The 7,751-nt window shown below is 34.7% G+C and overlaps 1 pseudogene; it reads left to right on the forward strand.

Annotated features, from left to right (window-relative positions):
* LOC141686307 (galactinol synthase 2-like) overlaps nt 1-6,380 on the forward strand; it is a 45,682-nt pseudogene extending 39,302 nt beyond the window's left edge.
* The last annotated feature ends 1,371 nt before the right edge of the window (nt 6,381-7,751 follow it).

Here is a 7,751-nt window from a genome sequence, read left to right on the forward strand (position 1 = left end):
ATTCTGGATCTGTAGCTTCCAGAAACATAGACATCCTCACCTTCCATATGGGATATTCAGATGGTTTCAGTATGGGAACTCTAATAGTCTCATATCGACTATGGATTTGAGTCTTTGGAGGTTCTTCAGTTTTGGTGGGCTTGGTTGGAGTTTGTTCTTCTTCAGACATGATTGTTTTTGGATCTTAAACTGTTTGTGTGTTAACAGATCTGCTCTGATACCACTTGTTAGGTCTCACACACTGTAGAAGGGGGTTGAATACAGTCATTGTCACAATCAAATCGAATATAAGAACACAGAAAACAGATTTTATTTAATACAATAAACTCTGTTACAATGTGGAACTGTTCTCTCTCAGTGATGAACAACTTATCACGAGAGCTGCTAGGGTTACAATAAATAATAACTTCGATTATGATAACACATATAGTGTAAACCCTATGTCTGTGTTTATATACTACACAGTTACAAGATAAATTCTAATTGATATGGAATATAATCCTGCTTCCTAAAATATATCAACTAGTTATCTTTTCTTCCAAGTATTCTATTCTTCATAGAATTCCTTCTTCATGCACAATTCTTTCTGTCTTAGTCTCGATCTTCTTTCCTTTCAATCAGCCATCTGCCTTATCTGAAAGTCCTGATATTATCTCCTGATAAATATCTTCTGATCACTTAAGTTTTGATAACTTAAGTTCTGATATCTTAAGTTCTGTCTTCAGTATAAATACTGATTTCCAGTTAAGTACTAATTTGTCCTGTTAAGTAAGATCTGAAAAAACTAAACATAAATCATATTAGTCATGAAATTATCAAATATATCTAACACCAACTGTAATACCCCCCGAATCCGGGGTTAGGATTGTGTGTCACTACACAACTTTGAATAATATAAACCTGTATATTAACACAAATATACAAACAACCCCTCATTATTCAGGATCGCTTACTGGTTATGGTATAAAACAAGAATCTAACCTTCTAAAATTACAATGTCAAAATATAATTTCGTTACCTCATTATTAATTTCCTCGTATTGATCACTCTGACACCTCCCAATTTCTTCAACTGGAGTCTCACCACTTTTGCTGTCTATTAACAGCTATTCACTTTTGTCCTCATTTGATACTGAAAAAAATAAGAGTTCACAAAGCAAGAGTGAGCCAAAAATGCCCAGCAAGTATCATAAATGGTTACCAGGTATCAGATCAGAGAAACTCCTGGAAACGATTGTTGAATGATTTCAAAACATCTTTATATCTTTAAAACAATTGAGCGAACAAAACGTCGACCCTCATTGGACTTTAATCATAAATCACATTTTTCTGTAAAAGAACAATGAACGTTTCAATATTTCATTTCTTTAAATCAAATCTTTGTTTGATTTTGTAATTATGAACTATTCAAGAAGGAATGTCGTTAATGGCGATCAACAATAAATAAGACTGGACACTAGAATCCAATATATGCACTATAACGTGCTGATCAGTCAGGATACAGTGCGGATCTATACCCAATTACATAGACCCAACCAAAATACGGGGTACCCCGGAAACTATGGCCTAATAATCAAGGGACCAGCCATCTCTGGCCCTTAGGGTCCAGCTCATCACTGGCCCTCATCGTAACCATCCAGTCCGTGGAGTATTTTGATGTCAAATCACTTTGATTTCAAAACATCCCATATCAGGGTTCGTAAATAACCCGAACGAATGGGTACTTGCTCAAGAGATCAATCGATAATCAAGGAACAAGATAAAAAAGGTACTTGCATAAATAAGAGTAATTGCAGCGAAATATTAAAATATTTAACTATTCTGAACTTAGAATATAAACAAATTAATATTTGCAGTATTTTAGGAGAAAGGTTAGGAATACTTGCCTCAATTGAGAATCCCTCTGATCTTTAACTATCTGCCATATTACTCAGTCCTAAGTGTATCTGTATTTCCATTGACATGCCACTTGACCTTTCTTAACAATCGCTATTTCAAGTTTATCTCTATTCTGAATACACTCGTCTCATTACTATACGTAATCAGGCTTTACTTTTATAATCTCTGTCTGGCTTTGAATGCCTCGTACGATATGTATCTATCATAAAAGATACCATTCAATTAATTGACAATATATAGTTGTCTAGTCTATACATTTATCCTTATCGTCTACCCGCCCGATAATAACAGATAAGGATCATCTTTAATCATATAAAGTTTAATCGACACGTGGACTCATAGTTCACATAACACATAAACACAAAAGGCACGTATCACATATTTCGTATAACACATAGTCATATAATTCATGTAGCACATAAGTTGAATTGCGAAAAGATAGGTCTCAATACGTTTAGAAATGAAATCAGGTCGAAAAGAGTATTTTATCGATTAATAACCCACTCAGAATGACTCGTAAAATAAACGATCTTTTGATACAGAAGAAATTTGGTCTCGAAAGTATTTTTAATGAAAGCAAAATATTTTTCTGAGTCTAGACGCGTTCGTTTCGTATTAAACGGATGAACGGTTGATTTATTATAAATTTTTGAACATTTTTCGGAATTAAAACGGGTCTCCGAATCATTTTATAATTAAATAATAGGGTTCGAATACCCGAATATGACTTTAAAATAATTTTATAATAATTATCGAGCCTTGAAAATAATTTAAAATAATATTTTAAAACTCGAAACTATTTTTCAGAAATTAAAAATAAATAATTAAATCTAATTAAATAATCAATTAAAATTAATTAATAAATTATTAAATAAATTATTCAATTAATATTTAAATTAATTGACTGATCAAATAATTAATTATCAACTAAAATTAATTAATTAACTAATTTAGATTTATTTTAGAATTAAAATAATTTTCAGGATAATTAAATAATGAATTTTGGAAATTTAAAATAATTAGAAACAATTATTGAAATTAAAATAATGAATTTTGGATTACTTTTACAATAGAAATTCAGAAAAAGGTTCTAGATTTGATTTTAGGGGAAGGGAAGATCAAAACCGGGTAAAAAACCAACCCATTCCGGTCACCACTAGGTCACCCCACCCAACCGGGTCGGGATGAACATCGGTCACCTCCCCCAGACTCCGGCGCGGTAGAAAACGCCGATCAGCCCCCAATCGAGCCCAAAACAGTTTGATTTAGACGACTTCTTTCTACTAATCAGTTGTATATTTCCCCAGGAGTCTGAGTTAAACATAAATAACCACAAACAGTCCCTCCTCGTCAGTTTCCGACGAGCTCCGAGCCGTTGCCGGCGTAGTTCCGGCCGAAACTCAATTCTAATAATTACTAAACCAAATTCAACGATTAATGTCTCAAAACGAAGCTTGCAAAACATATAATCAAACCCCAGGATCACAATCAACAAACGTTTCGTACATATTCTGTAAAATTAAAAACTAAAAACGTATAAACAAAAACAAATAAAACTTCGATTTAAATTATTTATTAATCGTTTGGTAAAACTAAACACATAAATCAATTCAACAATTCAATATGAAGCAATTCATATCATCAAATTCAGCTGATAACCCCAGAATCGAAAACGCCCAAATTTGAGCTCAAGAACATCCAAGAACCCTAATTTCGAAGCTTACCAGAATCAAACCTTAATTTTTACATGTTATTGAACTCTGTTTTTGAAGTATAATATATGAAATTGACCAGAAAAACATGCTCTACAACATGGAATCATCAAATCATATCAACAACATCAAGAACAAATTTTCATATTTAAAATCTTAATAAATTTGAATTAAAACAAATAGACCGAGGATTACCTGAAATTTCTGGGTTTGATTTGACGATTGATTATGGTTCTATATTTTGAGTGCTTCAATTTGATATATTACACCCTTGAATCGGAGTTCGGTAACGCCTTCGTTCGTGCGTTTGATTCTCAAGAACATATCGTTTTTAGGGTTTTTCTCTGTAATTACTATATTTTTACTGGTTGTAAATGAATAAACGAATAAAATGAAATAAGAAATATGCTATTTATATTTACGGAATATTGGTTCGTTCTGGATCATTTTGGATCAATAAATTAGTTGCTTAGCCGCTAATTAACTGCAATAACGATCCGATTTGATATCAGTTTTGGATAAGTATCCCAACCGGGCTTTTATAAAACACTTTATACGAAAATAATATAATATTATCCCGTCTTTTGAGAATACGGGTTTTGTTGATTTATCGAAATGATTATCTTATCAAAAATTTTACGCCGGGCCGCGCACGAGTCAAGCCGTAATCCAGATCGAAAAAGTCAAAACACGGAAATTGTCCGAAATTACGAGATTAGGTTAGGAAGGAGTTTTCGGAAGAGTTTCGGCTTATAAAAACATAAAAACGGTTGAAGTCGGACAATTCCCGGCTTTGTAAAATAATTTTGCAGTTATTCAGAAAATAATTCATAAATTCATAAATCATTACAAAATCATATAACACTCCAAAAATTACCAGAAAAATACCTTAATTATCTATAATTTTTTCTGGACATATTAAAATTGACATGCTCACATTTTATTATATACAAACATCCAAATATTATTATCAATCATCAGATAATTCACCAAAAATTCACATAATAATCACATAATAAGCATTTATTGATAGAAATAATTAGACGTTCTGTCCCGGATGTTACATTGTGGACTCATCCATAATATGTAGAGCTTGACAAAGTGAAAGTTATTCATTTTTGTGCAAATATAAGAAACAAACTGTGTGTCATTTCTCAATCTAGATTCCAAACCATATGGAAGTAATAAAATATTATTCTTTTTTTTACCAATTATAGAGTTTGAAACCATGGAGATACACCGGAAATGATGAACACATGCAGAGGGAAGATGTGAAGATGCTAGTGAAAAAATGGTGGGACATTATGACGATTATTCGTTCATCTATGAGGAGCCAATGGCAGCAAATGTTGGAGGCAATAAGCATGTACATAACATTGAACTTAATTTGGTATTAAAGGAGAAAGAAAAGAGAGTGTTAGCCCTATCACCAGTATCTTAGACCTTCCTGCTTTGTAATGTTTTTTTCTTTTATATTTGTACTATAATAAGGCAAGTAATTATTAACTTTCGGTGTGTTTCAACTTTCAACAAATTAATGTCATCATACTGCTAAGTGTTAACCTATATCTTTATCATCTTTGTTCACCGCATCCAAATTTCCGTTGTATGTTCAGAACCTATAAGTATGCGTGTACTTCTATAATTTATACACAGTAATCAAAATGTGCCATTACTTCAGAATTATAAAGAACATTATGAATGTTGATACCATGCAAGAATATTATCAAAACCCGTCAAGCACGAACCAGATCTTCTGATAATGGTTTTGAAATCTATAATGTCTACCGCTAGTGATATGCCATAACTAATACAATTGGGCCAAATAAAACCCCTAAAAGGTCCAAAAGGAAGGAGCACATGCCCAAATACAAGCACACGACCCCGGCTGATAGTGGGCCCCAGGAAAACATGTCATATTAGTATATTCATTTAATGATTAGTTTGTTAGTACGAGTAATATACCTTAATTATGGGACACGTATTCCAAAAAATACATGGCACATGCCATACACACCCCAAGACACTTTAGCAACAGAGGGCACCTGGACACGTGTCCCCATCATGGGCGTTCAAGTGCTCAGAACCTTCCAACGGTCCACATAAGAGGTGCCAACCCCAAAACTTAATTGGAAGCCTATAAAAGATTCCAAAAAATTTATTTTAGGGTTATTTTTTTACTCATCTACACACCTATACACACACCACATAAATATATGTAATTCATATTTTACCCTTCAACTCCAAAACCCTATCTCATTCTCACGCAGGAGGTGCCGCATGTATGTCACCCCCCGTTCATTTATATTTTGTAGGTGCCCCACTTACAACTAAACCGCAAACACTCACATTATTGCACAAATGTTGTTCGGATCTGGATAGGAAAAGGAGAGAATCCCGGGGAAGATTTGGAATTATTATTGTCGCTAGGAGGAGGGGTCGAACCTCCGTCTGTAGTGGTACTGATTTCAGTTACGCAGCTCCAGCCAGGAGTTCAAGATCTTACACCCTAGTAAGATTGTTTTATTTTGCTAAGATTACTTTTCTTCTCTAAACCCTTTGGAAAATTGTGTAGATCTAGTTTGAGAGCAGTTGGTCTACTTTTTCAATTAAAAATTTGGTTACTTGTTTGAATATTACAGTTTGACATTGTGTTTGCTTATAGGTATTTAGAGAAATGATGACTAGAAAGAATAAAGCCCTTGTTTCAGGTGTTGTTCCTACCACCACCGTTCCCAACAGGGACGCTCTCATCGACGAGACGAAGTAGGGATTAACCCATAACCCATACCACTTCTCAAGCTCTCAAACCAGGATACCAAAGATTTCGCATAGAAAAGCTGGGACACGAGCACGCTGAAACCCTGGAAAATATATGGGGCAATATGACTCCAGAAAAAATGAAGGAGGCAATGAATTTTTAGAAAGAAAAGAACCTTTCGAATCCTGAAACCCCGCCGAGAGACCAAGAAGAGCATCTGGAGAGACTCATGGATCCGCTCTTGACCAAATCACCAAAAACCTGAAATGACCCACTGAAGAAACCCAGGATGATATTTAGAGGGAAACTCTCAGAGATAGAATTCAAAGAGAAGAGGAAGCTAAGGCCAAAGCTGCAATGGAGAAAATTATTTAGAATGAGGAGGCAAAACTAAAGAAAAAAGTTAAAAAAATACATCTTCCTTCATCAAACTCTGAGCCTGAAAGGGATTTAAAGCAAGAGCCGATGGCTCGGGCCCTGTGCGACTTAAAAAAAAGGTGGAAGGTGACATGGAGGTTGATGCAACATTGAAACCCTTTACTAGGAAGATGGACCCATGCCTGAGAGAAAGGCTTAAACCACTATAACTTTGACTCCTTTCTCGGGCTAGCTGACCCCAAAGAGCATCTCAATTATTTTAAGCAATTTTCAAGCATTTCTTTTAATAATAACCTCACGAGGTGCTGCTTCTTTGCATCAACACTCAAGGGTGGGGCTTAGAAGTGGTTCAGCAGAATCTCATCCTGAAACATCGACTCCTGGAAAGATTTTCACGAAATTTTCCTAAAGAGAGATTCCGAGAAAATCGAAAGAATGAACTCCAGATGCGCCATTTGGAAACTATTCAACCAATAAGCAAAGAATCACTCCCCGAATTCATCAAAAGGTTCTAGGAAGCTGTCAATCAACTATCTAACTTAGAAGAAAAAAAGGTTGCCAACATATTTCGGAGAAACTTAAACCCGGTCTCCTGCGAGGGTTATGTGAAAGACCTAATCCATAGAGAACTCCAGAGCCTTGTGTCCGCGTATTCTTTAACATCGAAATTTATCAAGGAAAATGAATTTCTCAAATCAATAAAGATGAATAGAAAAATCAATGACGATGACGAATCCCCGGAGAGAAAATCATCTTATAGAAAATCATTTTATGTAATAAGCATTGCGTCATCCTACAACATGATTTTGGAAAGACCAATTATCACCAAGCTCTAGGCTATCCTGACAAAAATCCACTTAAAGCTCAAGTTTCCCACACCCGAGGGAGTAGGAGAAATCAAAGGAGATAGAGAGATGGCAGGAAGATGCTACGGACAAGCCTTTTCTGGCAGAAATAGAAATCGAGAACAGGAAAAAAGCTATGTCCCTACCCAAGAGCCAA

Source organism: Apium graveolens, chromosome 9, assembly GCF_009905375.1.
Source record: "Apium graveolens cultivar Ventura chromosome 9, ASM990537v1, whole genome shotgun sequence".
In the NCBI taxonomy this organism is placed as follows: domain Eukaryota; kingdom Viridiplantae; phylum Streptophyta; class Magnoliopsida; order Apiales; family Apiaceae; genus Apium; species Apium graveolens.